This window comes from Acyrthosiphon pisum, chromosome A2 (assembly GCF_005508785.2).
Source record: "Acyrthosiphon pisum isolate AL4f chromosome A2, pea_aphid_22Mar2018_4r6ur, whole genome shotgun sequence".
In the NCBI taxonomy this organism is placed as follows: domain Eukaryota; kingdom Metazoa; phylum Arthropoda; class Insecta; order Hemiptera; family Aphididae; genus Acyrthosiphon; species Acyrthosiphon pisum.
The window spans coordinates 54563999-54580684 of NC_042495.1; the positions used below are offsets into that span (position 1 = coordinate 54563999).

Consider the following 16686-nt stretch of genomic DNA (forward strand, 5'->3'; position numbering starts at 1 on the left):
ATTCATCTATTATTATCGTCGAGTGTCCGTACACAGTGTGCGCATCGTAACAACCGGATTCGTCGGTTATCGCGTCTTCTCCGCGGATATATTATTACCTATATAATATTTTAATATATTATATTATACTAAACATAATAATACTATACAGGAAGGAAGGTCTGTAGCCGGTATGGAAGATGGCCCGGTATTAAACGCGCGTGTAATAATATTATAATATACATTTTACAGTTGCGCAATGACGACATCGCAAGCGAGGAGTTATGCGTAAAAATGTCGGGAAATAAATATCGGGGAAAGTTGTGAGACTGTGCAGTGTGCATCGTGCGATGATGGGTACCACGCCGAGCTATAATAGAAGACGCCACCAATAAAAAAAAAAGTGTTCGCGTGTGTGAACAGTGTAATCGACCTTCACCTTTGCAACACAACATCCGCTAAATAATAATAATAATAATAATATAATATGCAACATATCAGGCCAGGTCCCCCGACCGAGTGATGTTATAATATTTTATTATGTTTTTTTTTTAAATTATACTATTTTATGCATATTATGAGATTATACAAAATTATGTCACACTTGGTCACTCAGAATATTATAATTTATGTATTAAATACATCGTGTATTATACGTAATTATCATTATTATTTTACCCGCAACCTTTGAAAATATTATCAGTGTCGCGTTTGTGCGTTAAGCCTCTATATTTTAACACGTGCACCTATATATCTATTACTGCATTATATAGCATTGATTATATATAGTATAAGGATACTAGACTATATACGCTATCATACTATCTATGTATAATACTATAATCAATGATTATAGTATAATAATATACTAATATTACACGGCTTTTTTTGATTTTAGCCTATTATATTTGTTCACCGAAATACTATTGTGTAGACAAAAATTACGAAACTCAAATAAAAAAAAAAATATTTAATTATACCGTCGTATGATAATGTTTTTTTTTGTATCTACTATAATACTCGTACACAGCGATAATAATTTATTAATATATTGTATCATTTTGCAGTCTGTAAAGAAATCGTTTATTGAAAACTAGTATATACAATCTCAATAGCTTAAGAATACTTTATCCACAGTTGGAGCTTTAAATACTATTTTACAAAAACTATATTGTCCCTATATTATAGTAATACGCATTTACGGAGTGCAGTAGGAAAGTAACAATCGTGTTAGTAGGTGTATACGATAAAAATTAATACAGTTCTGTAATTCTAAAATAAATGTTTCTGAGTTTGCTTTTATAAACTTGTGAAAGAATAATATCGTACGAACACGATACAATAATTATAATATATGTACGTATAAAATATTATCATTTAATTTATGAAGACAAAATTACTAAACATGTCTAAATAAAAATTCAAATAAAACTGGAATTTTAAAAATTTTTATGTACGATTATATTAACTTATTATGTAAATGTTGAAGTATAACGAAAGTTAATATCACGTTAAATAGGTCTTACGTTTTGTATTAGATAATATTATATAGGTAATGTCTATTTAAATTTTAGTTACATGGGAATTCATATTATGGATGTAATTAGTTGAGTCTTTAACTAAGTAATTATATCATTAGATATTTAACTGTTTAATACTCATAACTTTGTTATACCTATTAAATATTTCTGGGAATTTGCAAATATTATTCTACTATTCCAAAAAAGCATATTTAAATTATTATGTTTTTCTTTCCATAATATATGGTAAGTGCAATTTTGTATTTTGTAATCCGATTCTACTTTACTTTTGAGTTAACGGACATCTTAGCGTATTTTCAGTTGAATAATATTAAAGTCTCATAACTAGTGGTCTACGTTTTGCAAAATCGCGAGTGTCTAATGTACCTATCTATAATAAAATAGTAGTAATAATATACACGCATAATAATATGTTATTTTAACGAACCTCGTTTCATTACGAGTTGATATGATGATATAATTTGCTAATACGTGCCTGTTTCGGATAGATTCGATTTCAACCCGTTTCGAAGTGCACGTCTGTACCGAGTGAAAGCCATAACATAAAGTGCGGCGTATGATCATAATATATTATATTATACAAATAATATACGATGATGTGGATCTATATGGACCATGATCCGACGATGATTCACGAGTGTGTATATTATATTATTTATTATGATGAAACGGCCAATGAGTCGGAATGCGTTACCAACGTATATAATAATAATAATAATATGTGTAATAAGTAATAACAATCGTTCGTAGGAAGCGAGAGATGCGCTCGTGGGACGAACGCGAGTTGTGCACATTCGTAAGTCGTAGGAGAGAAGACCACCATCGGCAGCTGACGGTGGATCCGATGGCCATCATTGTAGATTGTATAATATTATCAACATTTTGGGTTACAAGCGAAAACAATATAACATGGTTGCAAAACTTTACGGTCGTATTCTAACATGCGTAAAAGTGAATTATGCACTCACTGCAGCAGGAGACCGTCTCATATATACATAATAATATTTTATACTTTGGGTATTCTATTTATGCACAATATACAACGTAATATAGAGTATACACGAACCATCCAGTGTCACGCAATAGTGGTGTTGTCGATCGGTATAAATAAATAAAAAAAAAGGTAGTGCCTGTAATACGCACGAGGGATATCTTGACCTATATGCATATACCGTGGATTCATAATGATATTCTCACGATAAACGGGAATGCTGTGGTGAACTGGGTACAAAACTGGTGTCATATTATTATAATCCTTATACCCTTATCCTTATATATTTAGGAAAGAACTGGCCTGTTTTGATGTACCTGAAGGCTGGGCAAGTTAACGACTTTTTTTAACTTGTTAAGTTAAGTTATTTTAAAGTAATTAAGTTAAGTTAAGTTAAAAGTTAATCTTATTTTTTTTCGTTAACTCGTTAAGTTAAAAGTTAACTTTGAAGAAAAAATAACTTAACTTAGTGTAAAGTTAAAATTTGCTAATTTGCAAAAATAAAAAATTCCAGTCATATTATATGGTTAATTAGATAGTTTTTCTTTACGTCCAAGAAAATTACTGGGTAAATTTAAAATGATACATCAAAGTAAAACACATTCAAAAATTTGCGTTATTCTTCGGACGAAAATTAACTTAATTTAGATATTTTTGAAATAAAATTAACTTGAAGTTAACACGTTAATCTTGAAAAAAAGTAACTTATTAAGTTAAAAATTAATTTGAAAAAAAAAAGTAACGAGTTAATTAACTTAATTTTAATTTTTAACTCGTTAATGCCCAGCCTTGAATTGTACCTACCAAGTTTCTGACAACGCTATTGAACTTTTTTCGGTTTGTTCTATAGTTAATTTGTTTCTATGAACACTACACACGCTTTGCTGGTGTTTGACCAAGGGAGGGAAGATTAGGGTATACAGTGTATACTATACACATGTATCCGCACATTTTTCGGTGAAGCAAAATAATATTCTTACAGTTTTTAATTTTTTTCCACAATAAGCGAATTTTCCTCCGCTATAGGTTTATGTAATATTATAGGATTAGGAATATATCCAATTTATGAAATAGTATATAGGAATATGTCATACTAGGATTACCGAATTTCATATTGCAAGTGTAGGTGATAGGAACGCCGCGATACGCATAGGCGTAACTATAGGGACATTTTTCTGGGGAACTAAAATTGAATTAACAGCACAAACAATGGTAGTTAACATTTTAAACTAAAATATGATGAAAAAACTAGGGGGGCTTAACTCCCTCATCCCTAATTGTACCTATGGCCATATGTGAGAAACACCTTGTTATATTATTAAAGTATTAAATATTAATATAATGTAGGAAATATATTTTAATAATGTATTCATTATTGTTAACTATATTTTTGATCTTTTTGTCAACATCATGTTATTTTCAAGTGAACTAAATTAATATAATTCTATTGAAATAATGATATTTACACGATGAGCGTTTACACATAAATATTTAAGTGTGTTTTAATTTTTAGTTCATTAAAATGTATTTTTTCAATGGGTGTAAAACGTTTTATATAGTATAATAAACTTGATTTTTTTGTCATATTCTCAAGGATTTTCATTGCGTTAAACTTTTTATGCAATGTTTTAAATTATTTATAATAATGAACTCAAGCTGAAAAACATGTAAAATATAGGAATTAATGAAATTAGAAAAACTCGAAGTTTATAGCTACAAAGGATTATCCATTTTAAAAAGTAGCTTATAAACACATATAAATATAATAATAAAAAAATATAATAAATACAATAAACATAATTTTTTAACATAAGCTCGTTATGTATTCTCTTTACTTTTTTAAAACAAAATATATGCAAAGCTTAAACTTGATTATTTTTATAAGTAGTTCTCATTTTTCAAGGATTTTCAATAGGTACATCAGCATTTTAACGATTGATTAATATTATGTAAATAATAAATGCATAATAACAAGGTATGGGTATACTGCGGTATACTTAATAGGTACCATATTATATTATATAACATCACATAATATCAGTATGGACAGTATAAACATTAAAATGCTCGCTCAGATTGACAATATTATTATTGTAATACAAATAATTGGAATTGAGCGTGGCTAGTCTTTGTATAAATACTGTTTAGAGTTTAAACAATATTTACTGTGGGGCAAAAAAAGGCTAAATGTAGTACTTACATTAACAGTATTACACAAAAGTAGGTAAATTATGCGTAAAAACATCCCCAGGAAAAAGAAACCACGGTGTAAAAACTAATTAATTACATTGTCGATTTGTGAGACAGGCTTTTTAAATTTAATTAAAGATTTAAAATTGTTTAGAATAATAGTACCGATCGTATAGTAATATTATATTCCATTATACCTCTTTATTATCTTATTTTCTTATTGAAATTATTAATTATCATTCAAAAATTCAAAAAGTTTAAACGTTGATTGATTTTTATAAATAGGGTTTTCATGATGGAGATTTTTATTTTAAAGACGAAATAGGTTAGCAATAATAGACTTTGGCCGGTAAATAAAAATGGCTAAAAATCCAGAAGAAAATATAGATTTTAATAAATTATTTGACACCCAGCTGTTGTATACGTGTATGCATATAGGTAATATCCATTATCCATTCTGTGAGAGGTACCGGTTACATTATAAATTATAAGTGCGGGTAGCCTATAGGTACAGAGAAATTGCGTTTGTACTTTATAACTTATAAGTACAGGATTCCGTTCACACCCGACAGGTAACAATGTATAATAATGATGGAATAAATATATAAATATTTTACCGCAATATCGAGTGTATAGGTAAACACTAAACAGGGTTTCGTGCGCTGTATTGATAAATAAAAATGATTAATGGCATGGGTAATATAGTATGCGTTCAGTACTTAAGTGTGGTCTAATGATTAGACTCTAATCATAATATAATATCAAAGTGATTTCAAATGATGATGACAGAAATTTGAAGGTTTATTCAATAATAGTTCAAGATGTTATAATATTAAAATAGATAGTTTAATAGTAGGTATAACATAAAAATAAAGTGGTCGACATTTATAGTGGGGTAATCGCTTTGATACCTTCTGATCAAACTGATAACATAAACTGGACGATAACACCAAACAAAATTGAAAAAAAACAACAAAACGTGTGTCAAATTTAAAAAAAAAGGGGGAAAGAAGGTAACCGCTTATGCACATAACCTTGCATTACATTTTGACATTTGTATAGAACAAAAACTTCAACATTCATGGTTCCACTCAGAATCTAAAAATTTCAAGTATCTATAAATACCTAAAAAACAGTATAACTATTTTAAAAACTATAGCTAGCATGTATAGAAGATGCTAAAATAAACATTTGCCGAATATTTCAAATATCTACGGTTATTCGTTTTTGAATTACAATAAAATAAGAAAATCAATTTTCCAAAAACGGTTTGCGTAAAATATATAAATGTTCGTTTATCTTTTTTTTTCGGAATTATTAAGAAAAGTACTTGGAATTTTACTTTTAACCTCCCAAAATACCAACTAAATTCACTTTTCTACTATAAAGATATCGAAAATCTAAGAATTTTTACAGCTCCAAAAGGTAATAACAGACACAAAAATTAAAAAGAACATACATTATTTAAAATCCATACATCGATCGCTCCGCTCAGAATCTAAAATTATATTAATGTTATGTTACGTGTATGATTTGGATATTGAATCGAATATTTATATAGTTATAAAATGTGTTTATTATTTAAAATAAACATTGTTTAGTACCAATTTAATTTAAAAAAATTAATTAAAATGGAAATACGTACGAATTATATTTTATATTAGGTGCCTACTTCTTTTTCAATCATTTTTACACTTCAATACACACGACATGCACGCAAAATATATAATATATATCTGCCTCAACTATCATTCCACTATAGTGTAGTGTATTTCGGTACAACCAACACGTAAAAGTTTGCACGTGTATCGTATTTGTATTATAAGCTATAAGGCAGAAACTTTGATAGTGTGTAAGTATCCATTGATATTATGAAACTGATAACATTACGCGTCGACCTCTATTATTCATCCCAAAGTAATTGATTTAGGTAATTTACTATTTACGTATATTATTATATTGGCACACATTCGGCCCGTACTTAGACTTTTCAATAACAATAAACGATTGATAACATTTAACGTAATAATAATTATAAGCCATGGAGACCACTGTATTTAATATGTCATATTATAAATTCATACATAATATCACACATTAGAATATTATATTATGTGTTTTGAGAAGAGCAAAAATATTTTTAAAAAACCGGCAGTCACGACGATCGAGGAAAAAGACGTTCAGAAAAAATAACAGGTTTTTGTTTGTTAGTTCTTATTATACCTATAGTTTCTTACCCGTGACATTTTTTCGTGCTTCCGACGAGACTATATACCTCGTCAGTTACACAACAAGCAGACACAATTGTTCATAATCGGCTCACTGCAGTAATAGGTAGGTAGGTAGCCAGGTATAGTTATAGGTATACTTAAATATATTATTTCCTATAATGATAATAATAATAGTATAGGTAATCAATGTCCGTGCAACGATCCCTTATGATGGGTTATCTAAAAATATTGTGTTTTATTGCGTTTCCAGTTTGGCGTGACGCAACGGCCATATAACCTACAGCAGCGGTTTCATTATGATTTCACTGCAGTCATGTGTATTTTATCGGCCGGTAGTAAATAATTTATTTTTGATAAAATCAGTTAAGAGTCCGTACGATTTATGACCGGATTCGAGAACTTGGTGGATTTTAGTACAACTGATATACTATTCTATACATGACTCTATAATGGAATAAACGTTGAAAGCTCTTTACCATAAAAAAAAACCACACACGCTTTACTTGAACTAACGTGTTTATGTAATATTTTGTTGTTATTGTCGGTGTATTAACAGTTAAATAGTTTCATTGTGGGTGTTTATTCGAACCACAAATGTTAATATACCTAACTGTATTTTTTTTTATTTATTTAATCAAGTAAATTGAAATGTATAACATGCGGTGCCTAGTGAAATTTCTAAATATAGTTATGCATAAATAGAAATTAAACGATAAGTTAAGTTGGATTATGACTTTATGAAAAAGACTTAGAAAATATTTAAAATATAAACGTCGTTATCTGATACGCTTTATCTTAAAATATAATATATTATAGTAGGTAGCTAGGTAGCTAGGTAGTACCCGGATATTAGAATTTATTATTTACCATTCAAACACAAAATCGATAATGTAATCGTTATGCATAAAATAGGTACCTACCATAGATTTTATAATCAGACGATATTTTTAATTCGATATACATTATACATAATTTAAAATCGTCCGATTAATAGTTGCATTTAATATTTATATATTACCAGCTATTGGCGGTCAAATGATTTGTATCATGACAGGGAGGGAACGATATGACTGATTTTTTAACATGCACTATTTAATTACTAAAAATATAATTTATCAGATATAAAACATTGAAAAAAAGGTCGCGGGAGATCTATCTCCTCGTCCCCCCTACATCTCGTTTGACTTCCACTGATATTACACCCACGCGGCAGTAATTAAGTTTTGCTCAAATATACGTTTTTCATAATAATTATTATTCTTTTCTTGAATTTCCCAAGTTTTCAAAGCGTGTATACAATATATAGGTGCACATGTTTGATCTTGCATATTTAATGTGCCCGGCACTTTTTCTACCTGCCGTTAAATTTGCATCCATATATTTATACGCATTACATTCGATTGCATATAGGTACCTAATTGTTATTATAATTTAAAATACTATGTGTAATAGCGTATAATCATAATTTAAATAATTGTACACACTCATTAGAATAATATACGCTTGTTGTTCGGATAACGGAAATAAAAAAATTCAAGTTTAAGACTTAGGTTAATAAATAGTCCACTGATGATCTATATATATATTAATATGTAGATTATAGGTACACTATTTTGTGATCGCTGATTTTGGTATTTCAATATCCCAGTATTCAATCATCGTTTGCTCGCGAATTTACTGAAAAGTGGAAACTGATGAAAACTATATATTACCTATCTAATATTATATTTCTAATCACACGCGTGGTATACAAGTACAAAACACGAGCAATTCTTTTTGTTAGTGCCTTAGCTGTGTGTATACGCACTTGGGCAACTTGAATGTTTTATTATTTAATGGATCAAATGGGTCATGAACGACGTATTTTAATCACGATTGGCACGTATGTTACTTAATCCGTCATACGTATTATTATTATAATACAGTAATAATATATATATATATATAGTAATAACATTTAATTTACAGACACGGTGACCTAAACGCATGGTTAGTAGAAGTGGTAGCTGTTCAGAGGGCCGTTTTAGCGATTTGAAAAATTATGATGAAGCGTGACCTGACGATAATCGGCTACATGTACCTATATGTTATAAATATGATTACTGTTTTATTGAAATAAATTATAATAGGCCGCTGTTACAAGTGAGTTACGGTTGTATGCGCATATAATGAATTCATGTAATTAATTTGCCAAATCCATTAAGTGGGTACGTAAATAATCCAAAAACGGATCAACTCATCAACTAGCTGTAATGGTTCAACCATATAACATGTATATAATTACCCAACGCTCGTACATTTAATTACAGGTTTTTAATAAATACTACGAAACCAAAAAAGAACTTAGTTTATGAAGTAAGTATCAACATAAATAATTAAAAATGTATTTTTAAATTAATAAACAAATAGAAAATGTAGTGATATTTTGCTTATTATATCTAATAATATAATAGGTACCTACATAGTAAAGATTACAATAATATTAAGTAGGTACTATGAGAAAAATGTCTCCATAAAAATATAAGGCAATAATTACATATAAACAAATAATAATAGAATCATGATTTTTATTTTTTTTTAAACTTAAAATTAATTTAGAAAGCTTGAAGTAGGTATATAATTTTGAATATAATTTTTACGTAATTGTCCTAAAATATTCATAATATATAGCCACATAGATAGTTACTATATATTATTTAATAATAAAAGCAAATATTGGCAAGCAATTTCTTTTCAATCTTTGATAATGAAGGTCATTCTATTAATTGAAGGATTATGATAAAATACATTATTTTGTATTGATGCTTTTTGGACATTAATAATTTAAAAATTGATTAAATACAATTCCAAGGCTTCAAAAATACTTGAACATTCACTGCAAATTTGTTTGAAATTATAGATACAAAATTAAATGGCTTATGAAAATAAAAGTAATATTGTATCCGAAAACTGTTAGCTACAAATACTCGTAGTTTATTTGTCTATATAATGGTTTAGTATAAAATCGTTACTTAAATATTGTAAACAGTTCAAATGTAGAGTGTCTTTTTAATAGGTGAATCAGTCTTTATATTCTTTAGTAATGTACGTAAACCATACTCAGAAAATAAACTCAATGATTTAATTATTCTTTAAATGTTAGTATATTATGTACTACTTTATCCATAATATAATTGTATTTAATATAATGTAACTTGTTAAGTTTATATCACGCAATCCAGCCTTTCTTCGATAGTAAGTATAATTTATAGGTGAGAATAAAAATAACGTGAGAAACTTTTAACAGATAATTTTACTTTGTTTCTCCGATTGTACTACATTAGTCATGTAATAATCTTGTTTTTTATAATTTAAATATCAAAATGTAAGCCGTGGATTTTGCTGTGTTATGAAATATATAGGCAGTTCTCGGGGATTCGGTGTCACAGTTTTTTTTTCTTAAACAAAAGCAAACATTATCGCGATAAGAAAGAAGTTGTGAAACGTCATTAGAGCGAAGTGAGAGAATCTTCAGCATTCCATCCATGACAGTTGGAGGCCGACCGTTCGACCCCACAAATTAAATTAAATAAAACAACAAACAATAAGTTCAAAGTATAATACAAAATTCAAATGCAAATCCTTGCACTAATTATATGTTGGAGACGTGTTGGACTACAAATTGAAATCCTTCCGAGACTGATGGGTTTAGCGAGCATAATTTGGATTTCTATTTGTCACGACAAAATGACGGAGTCTGATAGGAAAAAAATTTACTCTTAGACAATAATTATAAAAGACCATGGACCTAGATACAGTATCATATTATATAAAAATAACATTAGTGTATTTGTATTTTTAAGGTCATAATATAATTTTTTAATACCTACCTAAAATAAAAGCAAGATTTGAACATATTTTGTATACCTACATACATAACATATTATAATGTCATTGAGTTGGAAGATTTAATCTAATTTTAAACTATTTTTTTACAGGACATTATATCTAATACCTACGTATATAAACTGAAAAAATAATTAATTATATAAAAAATAAATTACAAAAATAGGTATGGAATCGAAACATTATATATTAACACTATATATATTATATTATGTTGATGATTACCTATAGTTATAATATATTATTGGTTATACGTACTTATAACAATAAAAATCGTAAGATAAACATAAATATTGGTGAAAATCATATAAATTCTTAAATAATATTTTACAATTACAACATAACAATGAACTAAATATCAGATTTAAATTAAATCACAAGGTTATACACTTATACAGTTATACCTATATATTAAGAAATTTAAATTTTAAACCAAGATAAATAATATTATAATATTTATAATATTCTTTTAGTCATCAGCCACAACTCCATATTATGTACTATGTAGTATGACTACATATTACCTGTATAGATAATATATCAACCAATATTTTATGATTTTATCATAATTTAAACTATTAAAATATGTATGCCATAAAGTTATGACACAGCTTGATAAACCTACCTTATTTTTTGATTCTCATCATAATCAACTTGGATAAATATTATACTGTTTGTTGTTACGAATTATTTCCTATAGTCGACTACTTTGATTCACAAAACATGACACAACTATTTTTGTATACTTTCCTTTCAATCAAAACAGTGCCAAACAATAACGCAGTGGCCAGTTACTCTTTAGGTTTAGCCTATTTCCTTCCCCCAAATAATTTCCTGCTTTTTAACGACAGGCTGAATATTACTTGATAGGCACGAAAATTGTACTACTTATATACCTACTTCCAATGCATAAAACTATGTACCATTTAACTAATAATAATGAATGCATACTAATAATGAATACATAATAGTATGAAAATTGAAAATATTTTGTTTTATTGAGTATATATTTTTATGTTCAAAAAGTTTAATATGAATTAATTTATTTCCAAAAATATTCGATGTTTACTTATATTATAACACACGTACGTATGTTATCTAATCAAATCTTGCCATTTGTATATAGTTATATAATTTGTATTTTTGAACGGATTCAAACCGTGAACAGTAGAGAATAAAAACGATTTTTGATGGGTTGTAAGTGTAACAATCGATTAGTTATAAGCGCACGTGTTTGACTAACTAAAATCGAGCATAGGTCACCACAGTTGGTTAATGAGCAAGCTGCAAGCTGGTCTTTATCAACTCGTAAGTATACGTCACGGATATTTCATATAATATATAGGTATAACCCCGGAGAAGCCGCAAGTGCACTGGAAATAATGATAAATGAAATTCACATTAGTTTCCTTGCGTACGCGGCGTGGAAACGCTTGGAGCCATTTTATTAGTGCCGAACGATTACAACCGGTTCACTACTATTTTCGAACACGTGCCAGTAGAACCATAATAGCTTTAAACGGTCATAATGTGAGCACCTGATATTAGGTTTAATCCTATACGGGATCCATTTTAGATGGTTTAAAAATAATACGATACGTTACTTCTAAACCCCGTGACTATAAATATTTGAACCATAGTTTAGATAAGTATAGGTACCTATTTAGTTTTCTTTTTATCGACTTCTTGTCTTAGATTTAGATTTATGATAGATTCTAATTTTATTTCTATAATTTTTAATCTAATGAACAAATTAATCCAAAAATGTAATTAAAACGTCAGTTTTTATTCGACATTTGTTGATACACATAGGTAATATAATAGTTTATCACGCGATAGTACCTACCTATTAATAATTTATAATCAAAACTATCAATCTTAGATTGGTTGTGTGAAAATTTACTATTTTTTACCATACCTTAAAGTGACTACTATTAAATTCAAAAATAAATGCATTTAGTTATTAAAAGTAATAATTAACAAAAAAAATAAAATTATCGAAAGAAAAATTGAGAATTGTCTTAAAAGTTAAAAATTAAAATCTTTGATTTTTAAAATACAATTACCTATACATTTTATTTGGTTCTAACATTTGTAAGATGTTCAGAACGGAGCTTTACGTGTATTTGTGTTAACGTTAATCCATAATATCATATTAATATTTTTAACATTTTTGAACGGTTCTTGTGATGACTTTTTACGATTGCCTCCAATAATGTGAACTGTTATTCGTTAAGTTAGGTTAGTCCTTCGGTCACAATTTTAACTTGCATAACTAATAATTAAATAGTTTCAATTTTCAAAATCTTTAAAATACTCTAAATGTATAAATGTATAAATTTAAATCCGACGTTGAATGGAAAATCTTGAACCTCGTTCGTGTATTTTCATAGTGGTAAATTCAATTAAGTATGAAGTATAAGAAGTGCCGTAAACAGCAATTTCATTATAGTACTGAGTACAAAGTATTATGGAAATAATATATTGATATCACTATATCAGCTCTCTTTTTTTATTTTTAGGTATATTTGAAATCACATAATACATATTATAATATCATAGATACATAATGCATGTACCGTGATATGAAAACAATTTTGGATTAAGTAATATTTTGATGCCCTAATTAACAATTTAACAATCACAGTTTATTAAAACATATCATACCTATTCATAATAATTCTATTGTATTAACGCTTCAATAAGACCATAGACTAAATAATCTTGTCGATTAATCGTCTTTAAATATTACGTCTTAATGCAATACCTAAACAACTAGTTCAAACAATTGCAGAGTTACAAACAGATTTAAATATTCTATTTGTTACGGAGACGTTATAAATTAAGTAAACTTTGTTTTTATTACCTATTGATGTTTGTTTGTTAAAAACGTTCAGAAAAATATTTTATATTTGTGTGATCGATAGTATTCTTTGTATGGTCGTTTCTTTTGAGATGTATACCAATAAAAATATTTTGTTTTTGATATATTGACCATTGTTATTAGTAGTATGGGTAAAGAAGTACTGTATACAACATTATATAACTTATTGAAGCAATTATTTCGTTTAAACTTAATACGCCTCCGGATCAGAGAGAAATAAATTGCTATACATATTTCATTAAAGGTGAGCGTGAAAAGTAGTCTCATTCTCAATAGTACGCCTATTGTGTTTGTGTAGAGTATTTAATAAACAACTACGCCAGCACTTATAATAACACTATATGCATCGTTCTGTCCTGTTTCGGCAATTTAATACGTTTGGAAATAATCCAACTTGGGTAAATCATTTATTTATTACAATGTCAAAGAATCTCTTTGAAATACAATTGCACTACATTTAAAAAAAAAAATTACATTTTGATTATTTATTGTAATATAAAAAAAAATCTTTCGAAGTTAACACATCACGTATTATATTATGTAAATAATGTATTACGGTATTTGTTTTTTTCTTAATTTTGATTATAATACGAATTATAGAAATCCTAAATTATGTTTTTCAGTCATGGACTTTTAATATAATACAAATAATATACTTACTAAGTACAATTTCATAATTTGTTTCATAATATTTTGAATAAATTATTTTTTTTGGGAAGTTTTAGCTTTCTAGACCATCCCGATAAACAAACCCTTCTTCTCTATATCTTTCACTACCTCCCGCTACTACTGCGTATGATTAAGTATTCATATCAACAGCTTAGCATCTTTTTAAGTCTTATAATCCTTTTAGTGTATAACTATTTAAAATTTAAATGATAATAATATATCTTTAATATAAAATCCAAATTACCTACCTACAATTTAAACGATGATTTTGGCACACTAAAAATAATAAATGATGATTACGAAAAAAAACAAGACATAAAGCGACAAAATTACAAAACATAATCATATATATTATATATTTATATACTATGTACAATATAATAAATTAAAACACAAAACGAATTGACAAATATAAACGGAGCCCTCCGGTATTGTTTTCGAAATATAAAGTAACTAAGCACGTCTACTTCACTATGTTTACCTCAGATCATATTATTTGATATCGAATAGGTTTTGTTTTGTTGTATACTGGTTGAAGAAGAAAAAAACTGAAAGTACATTTATCGTGAATCGCTTCAGTCATGATGCTTCCAAACTACAGGGTTCTGCGATGCCCTTATTCCGTGGTCATAATCGTGCAGTGATTCACAGTACAAATCGTGGCCAAATACAATAATAATTAGTTCATCGTAATATTCTGAGCAGTCGTTTCAAAACAAAATCGAAGAAATATGTAATATCAACTTATTCAGAGCATATTATTACTTTTTTTTTTATAAATGCGTATCATAATGGTATACCATAACCATCATACTGAAAATTACGGTAATTTGAGCGATTTATTGCAACCCAAAAAATATTTCGTATATAGGACAATTACCAAACGGCGTACACGTCATATCATTTAAAAACACATACAAATAATATTATGCTACGCATTATAGGTACTTATATAATTTAATTTAAAGAAATGGCCTAATCTAGAAATAATAACTTTTTGGTTTTCGCTATATCGACTGAAACGAATGAATGCATATTGGTGAACTTTTACGGTACAAATCACAAAACAAATCGTAAATCAGAAATAAGTATTTTGATAATAAGTATTACATAAATTATTCAGTAAAATATGAATAGTAACCGACCAAACTGGAATTTACATATTGTGCAGTTATGCGTGGATATGGTACCTATAATAATGTTATTATTTTAAAAAGCATTAAATAAACGTTACCTATGTTGTTTAACATTGCAATGCCTATATTATTACGATAATCGATCGTTATAGGTAGGCGCCCACTTATATATTTTGTAGTGTGGGTGATAACAAAGTTTAATAACACGAACAATTAATAAAAGTACATCAGCTCAAAACCTAAAATAACTTTTTATTTAATACATAATATATAGGTACACCGTACACAATACACGCGTATTGATATTGTGTGGTGGTCGTGGTTCGATGTCATCGATATAATATTATATCTACCTAATATAATAATAGGTATATAATATACAAAACGAGTATTTTATATATAATATGATACGTCTATAATTTATTATTGTACGAGATGGCCCGTGTATACCCATATTATACAGATCAAACATTATAATCATAATATTACATTATCTAGTTATCGACTTGGCACTTACCGGTTTAGTAAATATACGGCGGATCGGTTCGACGAGTGCGGGGGCGTATGTAATATATATATATATATATACTCTATGCCGAGGTAGGCAAGACGGTGCGTGTGGTGTGTGTTGTATCCGTCGAGTCGATTAAATTCGGCACAAGACACGTCGTCGACTAGCCGTATAGGTATGTAATACAATATTATACTGAAATAATATATGTAACGTGTGTGCTGTGTTCGCGGCGCTAAGTATTATCGGCGAGTATAATATTAGCAGTAACAGTCGCAGCTCGGGCACCGGTAGTGTTTCCAACTCGCGATTACGGACGTGAATGGACGACGGAGGAGACGACAGCGACTACGATGATGATGTTTCCAGACGCACACACGTCGAGGGTGTCGTCTTCCTTTCTCTCGCCGGCGCCCCCCACCCACCCACCCACACACGCGCGCTCGCGCTAGCCGGAGACTCCGTAATCGTATTATTATTATTAATATTACTATTATTGTGATCGGCCGAACTTCGGGGGAAGAAACATAATACATAACACTATATAGGTAGGTACATTAAAATATGATGTACGACTACACTGAGATGCGGCCGTTCTCGCGCGGTGGAAAAAACCGGGTCAAGGCGGTCGTCCGCGAAGAAAGAAAAAAAAAATAGAAAAACTACGAC

The 16686-nt window shown here is 28.6% G+C and overlaps 1 protein-coding gene across 1 annotated transcript in view; it reads right to left on the reverse strand.

The window, feature by feature from the left end:
- LOC100159478 (filamentous growth regulator 23) overlaps positions 1-16366 on the reverse strand; it is a 59004-nt gene extending 42638 nt beyond the window's left edge. Inside the window, exon 1 of the mRNA XM_001942901.5 lies at positions 16024-16366. The gene's annotated coding sequence lies outside the window, so the exon portion shown is untranslated. The remainder of the gene's footprint in view (positions 1-16023) is intronic.
- Between the last annotated feature and the right edge of the window lie 320 nt (positions 16367-16686).